A 21887-nucleotide genomic window follows, 5' to 3' on the forward strand; every position below is an offset into this window, starting at 1 on the left:
GGCTGTATTGGTAGGGGGTCACCAAACAGAGCAGGACAAATCAATTCCTTCCTTAAGAGTTTCTTCTAATTAAAGCCAACTCTGAAGTCGCTTTCCTCTGACGATCCTCTTCTGTCATGGAAACAACGAAGCTGGTCTGCTGAAGGCAGTCCAGCCCCACAGGAGGTCAGAGCTTTGGGAGTTCCTACCATGTGCTGGGTGCTGTCTTGCCTCATTTCATTGACTTTCATTCAATCTTCGATGGAGTCCCTCATTCATAAAGCCAACTTCAAAGTATTTTAGGCCTGCTCTTAGGATAAAGTATCTGAGGTTCAGAGAGGTTGTGTCTCTGTCCCAAGCAAACAATAGCTGGGAGGTGGTAGTTCTGTCTGATTTCAAGGAGACATTTAGGAAAACATCACACTGATGAGAGGGACAGAAAGCAAAATCCAGAATCATCCCTAGGTCCTTCCCAGGTGCTGGGAGGAGGTCCCAAGTGACCTCTGTTCTCTCGTCCTTTTACACATCCCGCCCAGGGGACACTTTCAGCACCAGAGACAGCCTGCTGTCACAGCCACCTCAGCCTTTTACAAATGATCTGTCTCTTCTGGTTCAGTCCCGTGTAGCACCCAGAAGCTAGTTGGAGGTGTCTTTGCGAAGCCATCAGTAGTCAGTCTGACTGGTGCCTCTTTTCAAACTTCCCTTTCTTCTTCAGGACCCAACCCTGGGCGCTGTTCCTTCCCCTGACCTCTTCCTCTGGAACCAGGCCAATGGAGCACCAAACAGGGGTGATGGCTGTGGTCAGAGATCAAGGTTTTGCCCCGGAGACTGAGGTGTTTCTGGACAAGCTGCCAAGTCAGAGTTCTGGGGTTTCACTGGGCTTTCCTAAGCCCAACACAAAGGTTGGTGGAGTGAGGTTTGTCCTCCCTAGAATGCCTCTGTGCAAGTGTTACCCTTTGCAACGCCATGGACTGTAGCCCACCAGGCTCCTCTGTTCATGGACTTCTCCAGGCAACAATACTGCAGTGGGTAGCCATTTCCTTCTTCAGGGGATCTTCCCAACTCAGGGGTCGAACTCCAGTCTCTCACATTGCAGGCAGATTCTTTACCATCTGAGCCACCAGGGAAGCCCTAGGTTTGTGTTTATAATCTTTAATCTCTCTCCTTGTATCCCTTTGTCCTCTTGTGGATAATAATAATAACAATAATAATAATTTTATAAAAAACCCTACCATTTATTAAATGCTTATTAAGAACCAACCACTATGTTTAGTTCATTTCATATATTATCCTGCTTAATCCTGATGACAGTCTATATGAGTTAAGTGTGATCACCTTCTTATTAACAAGAGAGGCTATGGTTGGTTGTCAGCCCTAACTGCATATGATAAGCACACAGGAGTTTTTTCTAAAACGTGGCCTCCCACGGAGATTGTTTCAGTTGCCTAAAAGTGGACCAGGACAACTAATGGCTCTTAATGGTGGCTGTGCATGGAAATCAAATGGAGAGCTGTAAATATATACTGATTTGGTTCGTCTGACATGATGCCTAGGGCACTGGAATTTTTTTTTTTTCCCTGAGGCTTTTTTTTTAACAGATATCATTTTTTAACACAGTCTTAAGAAAACTTCACAGAAAATATAGTGGATTCCCAAATTCCCCCTTTTCCCTACACACAGATTCCTCGATTAGTCACATCTTGCATTAGTGTGGTACAGTTATTACGGTGATGAACCAGTAGGGAAGCATGAGTACTAACTAAAGTCATAGTTTATATTAGGGTTCACTCTTCATGTGTATATCTGAGGTAATTGATATTTCTCCCAGCAATCTTGATTCCAGCCTGTGCTTCATCCAGCCCAGCGTTTCTCATGATGTACTTTGCATATAAGTTAAATAAGCACAGTGACAATATACAGCCTTGACATACTCCTTTTCCTATTTGGAACCAATCTGTTGTTCCATGACCAGTTCTAACTGTTGCTTCCTGACATGCATACAGATTTCTCAAGAGGCAGGTCAGATGGTCTGGTATTCCCATCTCTTTCAGAATTTTCCACAGTTTATTGTGATCCACACAGTCAAAGCCTTTGGCATAGTCAATAAAGCAGAAATAAATGGTTTTCTGGAACTCTCTTGCTTTTTTGATGATCCAGCAGATGTTGGCAATTTGATCTCTAGTTCCTCTGCCTTTTCTTAAAACCAGCTTGAACATCTGGAAGTTCATGGTTCACATACTGTTGAAGCCTGGCTTGGAGAATGTTGAGCATTACTTTACTAGCATGTGAGATGAGTGCAACTGTGTAGTAGTTTGAGCATTCTTTGGCATTGTCCTTCTTTGGGATTGGAATGAACACTGACATTTTTCCAATCCTGTGGCACTACTGAGTTTTCCAAATTAGCTGGCACATTGAGTACAGCACTTTCACAGCATCATCTTTTAGGATTTGAAATGGCTCAACTGGAATTCCATTGCCTCTACTAGCTTTGTTCGTAGTGATGCTTCCTAAGGCCCACTTGACTTCGCATTCCAGGATGTCTGGCTCTAGGTGAGTGATCACACCATTGTGATCATCTGGGTCATGAAGATCTTTTTTGTACAGTTCTTCTGTGTATTCTTGCCACCTCTTCTTAATATCTTCTGCTTCTGTTAGGTCCATACCGTTTCTGTCCTTTATTGAGCCCATCTTTGCATGAAATGTTCCCTTGATAGCTCTAATTTTCTTGAAGAGATCTCTAGTCTTTCCCATTCAGTTGTTTTTCTCTATTTCTTTGCATTGATCACTGAGGAAGGCTTTTTTAATCTCTCCTTGCTATTCTTTGGAACTCTCCATTCAAATGGGTATATCTTTCCCTTTCTCCTTTGTTTTTCGCTTCTCTTCTTTTCACAGCTATTCGTAAGGCCTCCTCAGACAGCCATTTTGCTTTTTTGTATTTCTTTTGCTTGGGAATGGTCTTGATCCCTGTCTCATGTACAATGTAATGAACCTCCATCCATAGTTCATCAGGCACTCTATCAGATCTAGTCCCTTAAATCTATTTCCCACTTTCACCATATAGTCATAAGGGATTTGATTTAGGTTATACCTGAATGGTCTAGTGGTTTTCCCTGCTTTCTTCAATTTAAGTCTGTATTTGGCAATAAGGAGTTCATGATCTGAGCCACAGTCAGCTCCCAGTCTTGTTTTTGCGGACTGTATAGAGCTTCTCCATCTTTGGCTACAAAGAATATAATCAATCTGATTTCAGTGTTGACCATCTGATGATGTCCATGTATAGTCTTCTCTTGTGTTGTTGGAAATGGGTGTTTGCTATGACCAGTGCATTCTCAGGAGACATATCAATAACCTCAGATATGCAGATGACACCAACCCTAAGGCACAAAGTGAAGAACTAAAGAGCCTCCTGATGAAAGTGAAAGAAGAGAGTGAAATAGTTGGCTTAAAACTCAACATTCCGAAAACTAAGATCATGGCATCTGGTCCCATCACTTCATGGCAAATAGATGGGGAAACAGTGGAAACAGTAGCTGGCTTTATTTTTGGGGGGCTCCAAAATAACTGCAGATGGTGACTGCAGCCAGGAAATTAAAAGATGCTTACTCCTTGGAAGGAAAATTATGACCAACCTAGACAGCATATTAAAAAGCAGAGACATTATTTTGTCACCAAAAGTTTGTCTAGTCAAGGCTATAGTTTTTCCAGTAGTCATGATGGATGTGAGAGTTGGACTACAAAGAAAGCTGAGTGCCAAAGAATTGGTGCTTTTGAACTGTGGTGTTGGAGAAGACTCTTGAGAGTCCCTTGGACTGCAAGGAGATCCAACCAGTCCATCCTAAAGGAGATCAGTCCTGAGTATTCATTGGAAGGACTGATGTTGAAGCTGACATTCCAATACTTTGGCCACCTGATGTGAAGAACTGACTCATTGGGAAAGACCTTGATGCTGGGAAAGATTGAAGGTGGGAGGAGAAAGGGCCGACAGAGGATGAGATGGCTGGATGGCATCACTGACTCAATGGACATGAGTTTGGGTAAACTCTGGGAGTTGGTGATGGACAGGGAGGTCTGGGGTGCTGCAGTCCCTAGGGTCACAAAGAGTCGGACATGACTGAGCGACTGAACTAAACTGAACTTCATGTGTAGGTCCATGGTTTTGGTGAATGCATACGATTATGAATCCACCATTATAGTGTCACACAACATAGTTTCCTAAAACTCTATTCTAATAGAATAGTGCCCTAAGAATCCCCTGTGGTTTGCCTAGTCAGCCCTTCCTTCTTTCTCCCAAAACCCTTGCATCCAGGGGCACTGAGATTTTTAAAAGTTTCACCAGGTGAATTTATTGTAGTCAAAGTTGAGATCCACGGCACTGGATGGAATATTTTGACTAAGATCCACAGAAGTTGAGGAGTGAGGTTGGGATTTAAAAGAGTTGACCCCAATTTACTCCTGTTACACCTCCTCCTTTTGCTGACAATTATCTGATCATTCCAGCACCCAGTTGGAGCCATTCCATCATAACTCCTCCAGACAGATGAGTCCTGGGACCAATGGAAGCTTTTACTTAATTGTAGAAGGACAATCAGCGTACAAGAAGCATTTTAGGACGCTGGAGACAGGTAGAAGCATTTTGGAGGTTAGAGGGAGTGGGAGCCCTGCCTAACTCTCCTGCCTGCATTTGTGCAGAAGGCCAAGGTCACTTGGCCCAAATGATCCCAAGGGCTGGGGTCCTGGCAGCTGGACAAGAGCAGAGGTTAAGTGTGCCCCAAGCCCATGGTAATGTGTGCTCCTGAGCTGTGATCCTCTCATCTCCCTCCCACATCCTAGCTGCTATCACTTTGCAACTTAATCCTCACTAAAGAGGTAAAAAAAATCTTTCATTTCAATTTCATAAAAAAGGTAGAAACCTTTGGATCTCAGCGTTTTATCCCTTTGAAGGTTCCTGTTTTTGGCGCTAGTGTTAAGGAATCCACCTGCCAATGCAGCAGATGTGGGTTCAATCCCTGGGTCGGGAAGATCCCCTGGAGAAGGAAATGGCAAACCACTCCAGTATCCTTGCCTGGGAAATCCCATGGACAGAGGATCCTGAAGGGCTACAGTCCATGGGTCACAAATAGTCAGACATGACTGAGCACACAGACACACAGACACACATCTTTGGTGTGTGTCCACTCTCCCTGTGGTCCTAACATTTCTCCCCTGGGGCTATCCCAGCTGAAGGTGGGCTGCCAAGCCCCTGCCGAGGTCTGAGTGGGAGGGCAGGCTCTCCAGAAACCTTTGTATAGTGTGTTGGCCTTTTGTCGCCTAAGAAATCACCACTTCACTGAAGACTCACACAGTCTGTGCTTCACTGGTATAATCCTTAACCCAAATGAGTCACTTTGGCCCCACTGGTTCCCACCATCTGTTTCTGGGAGTGCCCAGGAGTGCCCTGCATTCACTTGCAATGATCCCCTGCTAATTTATTTTTCTTCTACTGGGTGACTACGGGCCAGCCCTGTGGGGTGGTGAGGAAGAGGAGAGCCTCTGCTCTAGGGCCCCAAGTGGGTACGGCTCAGCCCAGGCGTCCTTCAGAGATTTCAGTGAGAGCTGCTCTCTTTCAGGCATTATTCTCATCTCTCTTTTTTTTTTTTTCTCTCTTGCTCTCGTTCTTGCTCTCACTCTCTCTGGGATGCAGAGGGAAGTCAGTGGAGGCCTAGGCTGGGGAAGAACCTGGCGTCAGTGGTACACAGTGATTCTGGAAATTCTCCTCCACTTCTGTTGCTTCTGTTTTCTATTCCGCTTCTGAAATTCTACTCCACCTCTGTCACTGGTCTGATGACTCTCACTTTCTCTTTCCTTGAGAGAGTTCCCTTCTGGGAAACGCATCAGTTCCTCAAATAAACAGACTCTTGCCTTCCTGCAGCACAAGCCTGGGCTTGGACTGACTGCAGCTTGGGTGTGCCCAGCCTGGTCCCCAGACACACCCCAGGAATTGCCTGTGACTGAGAGGGGCTGTCAGCCCATCTGTTCACTGAGGCTGTATCTTCATCACTCCAGCAAAATGGAGGGCTGAAAAGTTTACTGAAGGATGAAATTAGATGGAGAAGACTTAGTAATGCCAGCTTCATTCTTCCAGCTGCTCTGACTGAAACTTTGGCGTTGTCTCTGCCTCCTCTCCCATCCCTTAGTCTGCTGCTGCTGCTGCTGCTGCTGCTAAGTAGCGTCAGTCGTGTCCGACTCTGTGCGACCCATAGATGGAAGCCCACCAGACTTCCCTGTCCCTTAGTCTACCAGCCTGCAAATCCTGAGGGTTCTACCTTTAAAACACAGGCAGAGTCTGGCCGTTTCTTGCCACCTATACTGCTTCCACTCTACTCCACACCATTGTCTCTTTCAAAGCTCCTGACACCTCCCTTCTTCCACCTTTGCTGCTCTGTGGTCTAATCTGTGCAGCAAAGTGATGCTGCCAAAAGCAGATCAGATATGTTATTCCTCTGCTTAGAACTTTACCTCCAATGGTTTTCCACTCTTACCAAGCAAAGGGCTCCCTGCCCCACGTGATGTGCATAGAAGCCAATGCTATGGCACTGGCTTTTGAGAAAAGAGAGTGTTTTATTGCAAGGTCAGTGAGCTAGGAGACAGGAGGCAGGACTCAAATCCGTCTCCCTGATCTGGGGTTCGCTCACACCTCTGTGAGTTAGGGGACGAGGACTGGGATGCTGAAGCACTAGCAGAGCAGGTGTGGTAGGAGGGTTTTGGAACCTGGCCTTTCACAGTGAGGATGGTAAAGGGGTCTTCCTGGACAACAGACCCTTTGCTTCTGAAAGGGTTCCCATGTTCAGGTACCAGTTCTGTGAAGGGGAAGAAACTTTGGTTCTGGCTGTGGAGATTAATATTATCTCCTCTGTGCGTGCCTCACCTGCATGACTTGTGCTTTTGATCCGTTGTCTCTGAAAAGAAACTCAATATCTTGTTAGAAACAGGATAAGGCCAGTTTGGGTCTGGTTGGCTTCCCAGCTGGTGCTAGTGGTAAAGAACCCATCTGACAATGCAGGAGATGTAACAGACTCTGTTTGATCCCTGGGTCAAGAAGATCCCCTGGAGGAGGAAATGGCAACCCGCTCCAGTATTCTTGCCTGGATAATCCCAAGGACAAAGGAGCCTGGTGGGCTACAGTCCATAGGGCTGCAAAGAGTTGAACATGACTGAAGTGATTTAGCATGCAGGCACTGTGGTTATGCAACTTTGCTGAGAGTAAAATCGGTCTTTACAATGGCTGCAAGGCCCTGTGGAATAGGTGACCTGGGGTTTCTCTGAATGACTATCTGCGCCTTTCCTGTGACCCATTCCACTCCAGCCCCAGGGCCTTTTGCTTGTTTCTTCCTTTGCCTGGAACACTCTCCTCCCAAATACACACAGAGCTCAAAGCCTTTGGGCTTTGCTCAAACAGTTAATTGTTCAGTTGCTGTGCATTGCATTGAATTCTAAATCCAGGTATTTGACTTGAAAACTTTGTTTCTCATTCATGAGTTAAACCTATATGTAAAAGGGGGAAATTGGCCCAAATCCACACAGACAGTTCCCCCCGCCTTTTTTTTAATATATTCGTGTAATTTATTTATTTTAATCAGAGGCTAATTACTTTACAATATTGTAGTGGTTTTTGCCATACATTGACATAAATCAGCCATGGGTGTACATGTGTCCCCCATCCTGAACCCCCTTCCCACCTCCCTCCCCATCCCATCCCTCAGAGTTGTCCCAGGTGCTTTGAGTGCCCTGTTTCGTGCATCAAACTTGGACTAGTGATCTATTTCACATACGGTAATATACATGTTTCAACGCTATTCTGTCAAATCATTGTACCCTCGCCTTCTCCCAGAGTCCAAAAGTCTGTTCTTTATGTCTCTTGCTGTCTCGCATATAGGGTTATTGTTACCATCTTTCTAAATTCCATATATATGCATTAATATACTGTATTGGTGTTTTTCTTTCTGACTTACTTCACTCTGTATAATAGGCTCCAGTTTCATCCACCTCATTAGAACTGATTCAAATGCATTCTTTTTAATGGCTGAGTAATACTCCATTATGTATATGTACCACAGCTTTCTTATCCGTTCGTCTGCTGTTGGACATCTAGGTTGCTTCCATGTCCTGGCTATTATAAACAGTGCTGCAATGAACATTGGGGTACACGTGTTTCTTTCAATTCTGGTTTCCTTGGTGTGTATGCCCAGCAGTGGGATTGCTGGGTCGTATGGCAGTTATATTTCCAGTTTTTCAAGGAATCTCCACACTGTTCTCCATAGTGGCTGTACTAGTTGGTATCCCACCAACAGTGTAAGAGGGTTCCCTTTTCTCCACACCCTCTCCAGCATTTATTGCTTGTAGACTTTTGGATCGCAGCCATTCTGACTGGCATGACAAGGTACCTCATTGTGGTTTTGATTTGCATTTCTCTGATAATGAGTGATGTTGAGCATCTTTTCATGTGTTTGTTAGCCATCTGTATGTCTTCTTTGGAGAATTTTTCATTAAGATATGACACAATAATGCACACACACACACACACACATAGATGCTATTTTGTATTTGGCCACATGTGGGCTATATCTTATGGCATATGAAAAAAATCTATCCACTCACTAATAAGTCTATCCCAAAGGAATATCTAGATGAACCCAGGGCAAGTTCTGACAACCATTTATGACTCCTGAGAACCAAGTGAAGTGTGAATTTACTTTGAAAAATAGCTGTTAGTAATGAAAATGTCGAGCAAACTCTGACTTTCTGTAACCAGAGTTAGATGGATTCACCTTTTCACAAAGCTTCAGCATGTAAAACAGGTTCTGATCTTTCACCAGGATAAAAACCTATTCAAGTCTCTCTGGCTGGAAGCCCTTGTAGCAGTAGCTCAGGGAAGAATTTAATGGATATTAAAGAATGATTTGGATGCTTCTAAATTATTCTCTGAACCTGGGTAGGGCTAGCCTGACTATTTGAATATGTTAATTTTCAAGTAGGAATATTTTGCCGGTTGGCTGCAACATGGAAATTTAAAAAAATTCATATACATATGTCAGGTATGTATTTCTGTGCCATCTCAACTTGTGACTGTCTATATAATACATGATCCATCTATGATTAAGCAAGAAGAAATTTAGAAAACACTGACTTGGTGCCAGCTTGAATTACAGATGCTAAGCTAAGGCAGAGTTTAAAACTCAAATTGTTTTGGAGCAAACCTATTTTTTACCTAGTAGTTGGGGGTTTGTATATGTTTCTTCAATTACTTACATCGCCTCAAAATCTGTGCTCTGACAGGTCTTCAGAATTTGGTGCTAGAATTTGAATTTATGATGGCTTATTTTTATGTATCAGGTAAAATGGAAAAAACAAAAACAAAAACAAACACCCAACTGTTGTGTGTTTGTATAACCTAAAGCAGTGAATAAACACCTGATTTAGCTTATCTTCACTTAGTGGTGCCCTGTAGTTACTCAGGTATTTAATCAGTCTTACAAAGCTGCACCTTAAAAAGGAAGAAAATTTTAAAGCTTTTTGCATTTGTTTTATACCCTTCCTACTACACATCAGACGTCCTTTGATATAGCAGTCATGCTGCCAACAGAGATTTGTTTGAGAAAGAACACATACCATCCTCTTTAGGATAAACTATGTTAAATGAAAGGGCCAACTGCTTGCCTCTGGCTAAGCTGAGAAGAGAGGAAGTTTAAACCGTAGTTGTTTTTCTAACCTCATTTAATTCTATCTCACCTCTTTTTTGTTGTTGTTCTACGTTTTTGGCTTTTCCCTATCTTCTTCTAAAGAGGGATGAACATGGGAGAGGCTTGAAGTAAGCTGAGAAGTCAGGGGTACTAAAAATCTGAAACTCGAAAGAAAAGGAGATCTGGCATGGAAATATTACCTTTCAGTTTATTTTGAAATCATCTCTATGCCCCTTTGCTTAGTTTTCTTTCAAATTCAGTTAGCATCATCATTTCTGTCACCCAGTATGTCCCAGGCCTATGTTAATCACGGTAGATGTTGAAAAATAAGACAGGACTCCCCTCTGTCCCCGCCGCCCGAGAGGGACTCATCATAATGTGGGGGTGTACAGGTAAGCAATCATTGCAACATAGTAAGTCACTAAAATCACTGAAGACTCATGAAATTACAATTTTATTTTATTCCCATAGTTTAAAAATATTCTATAGTGAGAGGTAAAATGACAATTTCAACACACTACTAAGAATTAAAAATTCTCAGTGATTCCACACTTTTCACATGGTCCATCCCTGGGCTGGGAAGATCCCCTGGAGAAGGAAATGGAAACCCACTCCAGTATTCTTGCCTGAGAAATCCCATGGAAAGAGAAGCCTGCCTGGTGGGCTATATATATAGTCCATGGAGTCACAAAAGAGTGACACATAACTTAGTGACTAATAACAATATAAGGAAAGCTATGTATTCACAAGACCCCAAGACCATCCCAAATTTCTACGGTTTGCTAGGAGAACTCCCAGGACTCGGCAGATTGTCGTACTCCTGGCTAATATTTATTTCAGTGGAAAGGTATAGAACAGGATCAACAAAGGCAGAAGGTTCATGGTACAAAGTCTGGGAGCAACCAGGCACAAGCTTCTAGGGTCCTCTCCTAGTACAATCACACAGTCCCTGCCTAATTCCCCTGCAAGGAGTTGTGAAATGTTGTCCACTAGTGGAGCTCTTCAGACATTCATCATCCAGGGTTTTTACTGAGGGCTGGTTACATAGGCAGCCCGAAGAATTGATGCTTTTGAACTGTGGTGTTGGAGAAGACTCTTGAGAGTCCCTTGGACTTCAAGGAGATCCAACCAGTCCATTCTGAAGGAGATCAGCCCTGGGATTTCTTTGGAGGGAATGATGCTAAAGCTGAAACTCCAGTACTTTGGCCACCTCATGTGAAGAGTTGACTCATTGGAAAAGACTCTGATGCTGGGAGGGATTGGGGGCAGGAGGAGAAGGGGCCGACAGAGGATGAGATGGCTGGATGGCATCACTGACTCGATGGACGTGAGTCTGAGTGAACTCCGGGAGTTGGTGATGGACAGGGAGGCCTGCCGTGCCGCGATTCATGGGGTCGTAAAGAGTCGGACACGACTGAGCGACTGAACTGAACTGAACTGAGAAGGTATATCCTAAAATTTCAGACTCCCAGAAGGAAAACAAGTGCTTAGCACAAACCATTTTGTTTTAACAAAGAGTGTAGGCATGGTGACCCATCTTTTGTATCAGAAATGGTATGAACTCTCCTGAAGTCCAAGTTCCTAGATACCCACCAAGAGCCAACCTTTTAAGTAGGATTTTCAAAGGATTACAGTTGGGCCTGCTGAATTAGCTTTCCTACATTGTTCACATAACGTATATATTTTGTACAACATGCTCTGTTTATATATATTCTGCTGTTGTCTGTATGCAGTTTTTGAAGATAATACTATCATGGATATCTCTCCATGCCAGTTCATGTAGGTCTACTTCTTTATTACAGTTACATGGTCTTCCATTTGTAGACAAATAATTTCTTTAATCATTCCTGTACAAAGTGATATTTGGTTTGTTTGCAATTTTTGGTATTATAAATTATGATGCAAAGAATATCATGTATTCTCCATGTATTCATGCCTATTGTTTTGTGACATAGGCTTCCAGTTTCTGCTATGTAAGCATCTAGAAACAGTATTCCTGGTATCATTCAATTTGGAAAGGAAGATCATTGTGTTGGAATTCTACTGGAAGTATTAGAATGTAGAGGGTTTATTGGAAAAGAGGACAGTTAGAAGACTATTAAAATATCCAGGTGATAACTGATCAGGGGCCCAACTAAACTGTGTCGGGGAGCTTGGAAAGGAGCAGAAATGGTGCGGATTTAGTTTTCTATACAACAGTCTCTGATTGTGGATGACTAGTGGAGAGTGAGAAAAGGGGAGTTCAGGGTGACTCCCACTTACTTGATCTGGTGAACGGCAACAATGTGGGATGCAAAAGAGAGCGATTAGAAAGCAGTGATAACAGTTCACGGAAGAAATGATGGGGACTCAGGTTTTCAAGTGTTCATTCCTTCACATATATTGAGCATCTTGCTATGTATCAGCCACTCCATTCAGTTAGTGTTGGTACAATTTTTTTGTTTTTTTTCTTTTGCTAAAAACATTGAGAGAGAAATCTTATGAAATAAAGATTTCAACTAATTTGGCCATTAACTAACATCATTGCTATTCTTTTGTAAATGATACAAAACTTAAAAAAAAAAAAAAAAAGCTATAGAGAGATTGATGGTGAATCAGGTCCCAGATGTTTGAAAAAATGTGCACACACTTTTGAGTAAAAATCTGAGGAGGGAGGGAGGGGAAAAAGAATCATGAAAGCAAATAAGATCCCTTTTGTGTCTAGGTTTGAAGCAGACCCTCTCTCACACACCCATTTCAGACAAATAGCTTCAACAAATGTGAGCAGGAAATCCTCCTTCCCCAGCTTGCAAAAAACATCCCCCACCTCTACAGTTTTGAGTATCACTTGTGTGGGCCTCAAGTGGGGTGTGAAAGAGAGAAGCCAGGAAGCAGTTCTTTTTATTCTTCTCACTGAATTGCTATTCTAAATTTGTGCTCCCCCCTTCCATCCCTCCCTCCCTACTCCATGACCCTAAAGTGCAGCTTCTCATCTCCTGAGCCCAGATACTTACCAATTATAATTTGAATGACAGGGGGAGTTTTATTTTTTTTAATGCATCCTTCAGTAGAAATTGATGTGTTTTAATACATTTTATTTCATAACTTTTTTGAATTATATTGAATCTGCCTTCTGAATAAGTTTATTTGACTAGGCAGAAAAATCGCATTCTGCATCCATTTGAACCCAATATACATAAAAAATGTGACCCAATACATTCAAAAAAATTTTTTTCAAACTCTCTCAAGCTTATATGAGGAGGGATAGGGAGTCATATTTTTTTCTTCCTACCGACTTAAGTCTCTTTGTTTTAAAGATTCCTGTAAAAAGTCATTACATTCCCCAAAGAAGATACACAAATGGCTAATAAGCACATGAACAGATGTTCATCACTAATCATTAGGGAATCACAAATCAAAATGAGATGCCACCTCATCCCCAATAGGATGGCTATTATTGAAAAAAAGAAAATAACAGGTATTAGAGAGGATGTAGAGTAATTGGAACCTTTGTGCACTGTTGATGGGAATGTAAAATGATACAGGCAGTGTGAAAAACAACATGGAGTTTCTTCAAAAAATTAAACCTAAAATCACTATGTCATTCAATGATTCTACTTCTAGGTAGAATTTTTCTACCCCAAAGAACTGAAAGCAGGGGTTGAACAACCATTCATACACCAATGTTCACAGTAGCATTATTTGCCATAGCCGAAATGTATAAGCAACACAAGTTGAAGTTTTAAATTCAACACAGATGAATTTTTTAAAAAGTGGTATGTATGTACATTCAGTGGAATACAAGTCAGCCTTAAAAAGGAATAACATTCTCACACACATGCTACAACACGGATGAGCCTTGAAGACATTAAGCCGAGTGGCATAAGCCGGACACAGAAGAACAAATAACTGTGTGATTCCACTTACCTAAGGTACCTAGAGTAGCCAGATTCACAGACACAGTAAAATGATGATACCTACAGGCTGGGGGAGGGGGAAGTGGAGAGTTACTGTGCAATGAAATGGAGTTTCAGTTTGGAAAGATGTAGAAGTTCTGGATGGTGGTGATGGTTATATAACAATGTGTATGTACTTAATGCCACTGAACTGTACATTTAAAAATAATTAAAATGGTAAATTCTTTCCTGGGTATATTTTACCACAATATTAAAAATAAAGAAGTCAAGCAATATGCTGCTGCCTGGGCAAATCTGTATTTCTCTCTGTAACATCTCTCTGATATTTTTCCTCCCTTTGAGGGATTTTCTTTTCCCCTTTTTCATCCCAGCTTCCTCTCTGCTCTACTGTATTTAGCACTCTTCCTCATTTACAAAAATTTCACTAAAGACAGACTGTGAGATGGTCAATGACTCCCTATAGGTAGCATTTGAGCCAGTATTATAACTTTCCCTGGTCTGGTGGCTCATCAGTAAAGAACCTGCATGAAAAAGCAGGAGACTTAAGAGATGTGGATTTGATCCCTGGGTCAGGAAGATCACCGGGAGGAGGTCATGGTGACTCACTCCTGTATTCTTGCCTGGAGAATCCCATGGACAGAGCAGCCTGGCGGGCTATAGTTCAGGGGGTCACAAAGAGTCAGACACAACTAAAGTGACTTATCAGACATGGTGTATTTTCATTATAAGGGTTATCTCTAATGGGAAATATAAGGTCGTATTTCCTGGCGAAGATGGCCCTCTGAGCCCCCTACGATCTGTATACCTTGGCCCCTGCACCTCAGAGGACTGATGGACTGGTCATGGATTCAGTTGGGAAAACGAAAGTCACTATAGGTATTTCAAACACAGTGAAATTTAATATAGGGAGTGAAGTTTCCTAGTTGTTGGAAGGGAAGGAGCAAAACTACAGATGGTGACAGTGATGCTACCCAGAGATCCAGCTCTGCAGTCAGTCGCTGTAACTCTGTAGGAACCTACTTGAGCCCACAGGACTCAAATAGCCTTGCTGTTCTTCTCAGGCCAGCAGGAACCAGCCACTGTCCTGCAGGGTTCCGCTGCTGCTAGCTCTGTCTCTGCAGGAGGGCTAGGCTGCCTCCCAGTCTGGAGCCAGAGAAACAGTTTCCCTCTCTGCCTCCTGCTCTGGTGCAAAAGCCTTCCAAAGGCAGAGTCTAAACTGGAACCCTGCTGGCAGGGGGGATCTGAGAGACATAGTTTTCAGGCCTCTAGCCCTTGTGGTTTGGGGAGCACCGAGAGGTTGGTGCTGAGCACAGCAGGCAACACCCACGCAGACCAGTGTTGTGGGGGAGTTGAAATGAGCTCCTCCACATAGATAGGCTGCCCTGCAGTGTGAGTCTGCCTCAGGCTCCCACATCAGTCAGGCCTGTCTGACTGCTCTGGGATCCTGGGCCATAATAGCAAGAACTATTTACCAGGTAGTTCAGGAAGCAGAGAGCTCTGTGAAGGGCTTTAAACCTCACAGCAACAAGCCTGTAGGTAGGTGTCATAATTTCAGTTTCACAGATTAAAGGCTAGAGTTGGGGGTGGGGGTGGGAGGATGGGTGTCAGGTCACATGGTCAATGAATGGGGGAGCTGGAATTCAAACCCAAATCTGAGTGACTCTTCTCTTGGGCTGAATGCTGAGCTTCCATTTCCATCTCACAGGACTGCTGGAGATTTGCCGAGACCCTGGACATACACCTCTGGTCTTCTGCTTCAGCCCTTATCCCCTGTGGCAAGCATGCCTGTGTGGTCGGCTTCCCTTTGAAACTCTGCACGATGGGTGTACACAGAATGGGGGCTGGTCAATTCCACCTCTGTCCTGTTCTGGCAAATGAACCCTGTCCTGAACTTTCCCCGAAGAGGGAAGTCAGAAGACTAGGAAGTGTTTCTGCCTCTGGGCAACTTTTCCATTGCAGCCTGCATTAGTTTCCAATGATGGCCGAAAACAATGGAAATGTATGGGAATTCCCTGGCGGTCCAGTGGTTAGGATTCTGTGCTTTGACTGCCATGGGCCTGGGTCTATCCCAGATCTGGGAACTAAGATCCTGTGTGGCATAGTCAAAAAAACAAACAAAGGAAACCAAAGGAAATGCATTCTCCCACAGGTTGGGAGGGCAGAAGTCTGAAATCGAGGTGTTGGGAGGGCCGAGCTTCCCACAGAGGCTCTGGGGTGAATCCATCCTCACCTCTTACAGGTTTTGGCAGCTCCAGACCTTGTTTCTCATAAGGCCACGTGGCTCTAAGCTCCGCCTCTGTCTTCACACTGACTGCTCTTCTGAGTGTCCTTTCACTCTCCCTCCGTCTCACTCTTTCAAGGTGACCTGTGATGGCGTTTAGGTCCCACTCTGATGATCCAGGATGCTCTCCTCATCTCAAGGCCCTTCACTTAGCCCTCTTCACAAGGACCCATTTCCTGCCTCAGGTAATATTCACAGGTTCCATGCATTAGGACGTGGTTGTATCTTTGGGGGCACCATTCAGCCCACCTCACCTCCCTCCCAGGGGAGGCAGGATGAAGCACAGAGGAGCTTTGTGACTCCTCCTCTTGGGAGCACATCCTGGGATCTGGGCCTTGCTCCCTCATTCTGCAGCATCTTCCTCCACCTTCTGGGCCAAGCTACAGAAGAGGCAGAAACCTGGAGGCACATCCCAAACAAGAGGATACTCACAGACACAGCCTTGCCGTCTTGGTAGTTGAGCACCATGAATAGACTCAGCCAGGCCTTCATATTTCCAGCTCAGGCCAGGTAGCACTCTCTGGAGCTCCCAGCCTCAGGAGTCAAAAATTCCTTTATGGTTCTCACCTCAAAGAAACTGCTCACATCAGCCTTTCTCCTTTCTGGCCTTCTGCTCTGCACAGAAAAGGAAGAGAAGGTTCTCCAACTAACTTCCTGCCCTCTGGTTTCTTCTCTCTAGATTTATTTCACTAAAAAGCCTCATCAGTACCCCCTCCTTGATTGCTGAATCGAGTCACATGAACCCTTCATGTGGGATTGGCCAAACTCCCAGCTTCCTTCCTCCCACATCTCCACCCATCCCCTCTCCACCCAATATTCACCACATTTTCATTTCTGACTGTCTTCCCCAGCAGCTATTAGTGATGATGACTCAACGACATGCTCCTGGTCCAGAAAGAAAGGGAGTGATCCCTCTCGATTCCGGTACAGATTTGGGAGAAGGGGTTTCCTTTTTTCTAAAACCTCAATGAGCTGCTGTCTCTACCTGGGGTAAGTGCCTGGGTCAGTAGACTCACCTCCACTGTTGGGTCGATTCTGGGTGAAGCAGACCTGCAGGTGGTTATCCAAGTTGGCTCCACATCCTAGGCAGGGGTTCCTCACAGCTCTGTTCACCATTTGGTGGATGTTCTCATTCCCTATATCCTGGGGTCTGCCCTTCTGAGTCTCATCCATCCTCTAAACACCAGCTGAAGAGCTTCCATGTGTACAGCATGCCCAGTGATGTAGAACTTCCCACACAGCGTCTTTTGATCCTGAAAACAAACCAGTGTCACAGCTGGCTGGCTGGCCCTGGTCGCCTTGCACAGACGAAGAGGCTGTGGTGATAGGATTGTCCTGAGTCACCAGGCTGCATGTGGCAAAGCTGAGAGTCCAGCAGAGGAACTTGGTTGTGAAGGCAGTTTGCTTTCTGCTCCTGGACTTTTCCTCTCATTCTTTTCTTTTCTGTCTCTTTTCATCTTCTCTATGCCCCTGACTCAGCTCCTTACTACTTATCTTCCTCGCTATTCTAACTATTTCTGCCACTCACCTAGACCTGAACTTCAATACTAGCTTTGCTACTACAAACTTTGTGATCTTGTGCACATTTCTCAACCTCTCTGAGCTTTGATTTCTTCAGCTGAGCACAGTGGTAATACTAACTCCCACACATGATGGAGGTTTAAGAAGGTTATAAATAGAAAGAGAGAGAAAGAGACGAAGGAAGGAAGAAAGAAAGAACGAAGAAAAGAAAGAAGAAAGTCAGTCTCTGGCTCTTGGCAGTCAGCAGTCATCTCTGTCCTCCACTTTTTAAATTTTGTGGATACATGGCTAAGACTGTACACTTTTGTCCCCCATTCACCTGTGTCATCCTTATCATAGAACTGTTGGGTTTGATTTATCAGGAGACCCTGGCTGCGCTTCTGTGACTATGAGCCGTGGCCAAAAGAGAAGAACCTGATGGATGTGGCCGGCGTGATTAATAGCAGCCTGTCTGAGAGTGGCGAGTGACGGATCGCCCCAGCTCCACTTTGAATTCTGTGTTGTTACAGGCAGCTGTTTGGCCAAGCAGAGGCACGGTGTTCACAGCGCAGAGTCTGGCTGCAAGCCCTGGATTGCCTGGGTCACCAAACCCGATTCTCTGAGTGGAAAAGGGAAGAAAGCCAGGGCAATGGCACATACCCAGAGCAGGGTGTGAGCCCAAGGAGCAGGTGTGGCTGTGCTTCTCTCTCTGACGGGACAAGCAGAGCACAGACAAGGCCCACCTGTGCAGGTCTCACCCCACCCCCCACTTTCTGCAATGCCACTGTCTGGTGCTTTCCCAGGGAGAAATTCATCATCAGGACAGCACGCCAGAAGCACCCAGAAGAGAGATGTGTGTCACTTTGAGACGTTCTGCTGACCTTCACCTGTTTTCTGCAAATGAGAAAGCATTGTTTTGGGAGCCATGCAATTCCCTCCTATTCTGCAGCTCTCCAACCACCTCAGCATGAGGAGCTTTAAACAGAAAGAAACTTGCATTGTATCCCTGTTCCCTACTTAGAGTTAGGATTTGCTCACCCCATCTGCATGTCTTAAGCATTGCTGTCAGGGGCTGGAAATTAATCTTGAGGCAGAGCATTCACTGACTCCATTCAAGGGGAATGCAACAGTGAATATGTCTTGTTTTTGCCAAGCTGGTTATCCATTTCTTAAAAAATTCTTCTAGGACTGTAATCAGTCAGGAACAGGAAAGCTGGGGTCCTGGTCTGCTCCTGATCTCTGCCTAGCACTGGAGTTGGAGGAAACCTTGCAGCTCCTATTCAAATTTTACACTTGGATGATGTTTCTCTTGGCTTCGACTATAAAGGCTGGTGCCCAGAGCCAATCTTTGGCAAAGCAGAGAAGTTTGAAGCTTTTTTTCCCCCCTAGAATATTCCCAGTATTCCTCTTAAACACTTTTGTCTTTAGTCCTCGCTGAGTTCTCAGACACTTCTTTCTTCCTGTACTGCAGCCACATGTGAGCTCTGGAAGGATCTGAGACATATATTCTGTACATGTAAGTGGTTGATAATATGTAGAAGAGCACTTTGGAGAAGGGCACAGCAACCCACTCCAGTATTCTGGCCTGGAGAACCCCAAGGACAGAGGAGCCTGGTGGGCTACAGTCCATGCCGTGGAAAAGAGTGGGACATGACTGAGTGACACTCAGGGCAGCACAGAAGAGTGCCTCACAGAGTTCAAGTGTGTGTGCATCTCCCACAGTGCTAAGTTGCAGAGTTTGGATCAGCGGCCCTGGAGTGGGGCTAAGATTCTACATCACTCATACGCTCCCAGGTCATGCTGGTGTGTGGCTGGTCTGTGGGTGGAATTTTGAACTGTATGTTGAAACAACCTCCAGTCCTCCTCCTATGTTTCTCCTTTACCCTTACACTCCTAGCACACTCAAAACATTTCTGACATCAGATGTGTGAGTTTACCCCACACCAAGCAACTCTGTGACACCAGCTAGGTGTCCTACGATTCAGCAGAATTCTGACACTATCAACCAGCACATAGCATCAGGCCCCCACCAGGTTAAGAGCCCAGTTCCACGAGACGGCCCTCCTGCCCCAACTCTGGATTTGGATCACAAGTGGCAGGTCTCCAGGTTACCCACAACTTCTGTCCAACTGGTCTACAAATTGAAGGTTCCCATGAGCTCCTTCACCTTGGATTCAATGTTTTTGCAAATAGCTCATAGAACTGAGAGAAACACTTATGCTTGTGTGTGTGTGTGTGTGTGTGTGTGTGTGTGTGTGTGTGCGCTCAGTCACTCAGTCGTGTCTGGCTCTTTGCGACCCCATGGACTGCAGCCCACCAGGATCCTCTGTCCATTAGATTTCCCAGGCAAGAATATTAGAGTTTAGTTGCCATTTCCTTCTCCAAGGATCTTCCTCAGGGATTGAACCTGAGTGTTCTGCATTAGCAGGTGGATTCTTTACCACTGTGCCCCCTGGGAAGCCTTTACTTATATTTACCAGTTTTTCAAAAGATATGATAAAGAATGCATATGAACAGTCAGATGAAGAGATACATAGGGCGAGGTGTGCAGGAGGGTCCCGGGTAAAGGCACTTCTGTCCACATGGAGTTGAGGTGCATCACCCACCCACCCCCTGCATATATGGATATGTTCACCAACCTGGAAGCTCCCCGAATCCTATATTTTGGGGCTTCTTATGGAAACTTTATCACGTTGGCATAACCAGTTATTAACTCCATTTCCAGCCCCTTCCTCTCTCTGGAGATGGGAAGGTGGGGCTGAAGATTTCAAGCTTCTAGTCGTGACTGGGTCTTTCCGGTGACCAGTGTCCTTTGGGGAGCCCACTCAGTCTCCTCATTAGAACAAAGATGCTCCTAATGCTCCTATCACTTAAGCATTTATGAGTTTCAGGAGCTCCATGTTGGGAACTGCGATGGGGGTGGAGTTGGGAGGGTGGGGGGTGGGGTGGGGCAGAGACCAATGTATAAATTTCTTGCTATTTCACAAGTTGCCAAGCTTTAAGCCAATTCTAAAGGGAGAAAATGGGAGTGGGAAAGATCCCTCCTTTTCTCTCTGGTTTAGGGAAGTGTGTGTGTATGTGCACAACTGTGTGTGTGTGTGTGTGTGTGTGGTTCCCACATTTCTTAGTGACTAGCTTTATCCTTGTGCTCTCTTCAGATCCTACATGATTATTGGTTTGCTTTATCAAAATTTTAAATTAATTGCTCAAGTATCAGTTCTCACTGATGCACAGTTATGATCAATACAATTTTCATTATTTTTGCCAATAGAAACTTGTATTTTCTCAAAATACCCTGCTCTCTCATTTTGGTAAAAATCAATCCATTTAAATTGAGTCTTACAACCTTTTTCTCTACAGTGTGTTTAAAGACAGAAGTGATTTCGGGTGAGTCCAGGATCAGGCCAAGGAGATGGCCCTGCTTATGTCTGCACCGCCACTGGAGGCTATCACCTAGCAGACTGCCAGAAGAAACGATTTGTCTGAGAAACTGAAGAGCTGGAAGATGGGAACTCCTCACAGAGGGCATAGCACAGCTGACTCACCAGACCCAAGTCTAAATCTTCAGTTCTCAGTAAAGATGGGTCTTTATCCCAACCTTCAGTTTGGTTCAGTTCAGTCGCTCAGTCGTGTCCGACTCTTTGTGACAGCATGAATTGCAGCACATCAGACCTCCCTGTCCATCACCAACTCCTGGAGTCCACCCAAACCCATGTCCATTGAGTCGGTGATGCCATCCAACCATCTCATCCACTGTTGTTCCCTTCTCCTTCTGCCCCCAATCCTTCCCAGCATCAGGGTATTTTCCAGTGAGTCAACTCTTCGCATGAGGTGGCCAAAGTATTGGAGTTTCAGCTTCAACATCAGTCCTTCCAATAAACACCCAGGACTGATCTCCTTTAGGATGGACTGGTTGGATCTCCTTGCAGTCCAAGGGACTCTCAAGAGTCTTCTCCAACACCACAATTCAAAAGCATCACTTCTTTGGTGCTCAGCTCCCAACCTTATATTGACTCAATTTTCAGGTCCTGAGAGAAAGAAGTCTGTAAGCAAACATAACAGGGCTATTTTCATGAATGATTCTCTCAGAAAAGAGCTTGCATTGGTATCCTTTGAGCAGAAGGAATGCATAAAGGAGACTGGTCAATGTCAGGGTCCCCCCATGTTTACTGCACTAGCTGAGCTGTGCCTGCAAAGGGTGGCAGCTGTGCCCAGCAAAGGCAGCAGCAGAGCCTGCGGGATTTGGGAGCATCCTGCATGGAGTCAGGAGGGCAGCAAGGATAGAGAGAGGGGGAAACAGAGTGGAGACCACACAGAAGACCCGTGTGGGGAACTGAATGATTTCACTCATGAGCTACTCAGAGAAACTCTCTGGAGCCTTCCAAAAGTATCAGGGGAAAGGGTGCCTGTAAAGGGGGATTTGCTGGGTGCTGAGGCTCCATGTCACAGATAAGAATTAAAGCCTAGGCTACACGCATAATTTAATCAAAATGCCATGTATTTAGGAGAAGGCAA

At 44.7% G+C, this 21887-nt stretch overlaps 1 long non-coding RNA gene across 1 annotated transcript; it reads left to right on the top strand.

Moving 5' to 3' along the window:
* Window positions 1–513: 513 nt before the first annotated feature.
* LOC132345538 (uncharacterized) lies at window positions 514–20969 on the top strand. The gene is made up of 2 exons (XR_009494939.1): window positions 514–881; window positions 20733–20969. It is a non-coding gene; the product is annotated as an uncharacterized lncRNA (long non-coding RNA).
* Window positions 20970–21887: the final 918 nt, after the last annotated feature.

Source organism: Bos taurus, chromosome 1 (assembly GCF_002263795.3).
Source record: "Bos taurus isolate L1 Dominette 01449 registration number 42190680 breed Hereford chromosome 1, ARS-UCD2.0, whole genome shotgun sequence".
Classification (NCBI taxonomy): Eukaryota; Metazoa; Chordata; class Mammalia; order Artiodactyla; family Bovidae; genus Bos; species Bos taurus.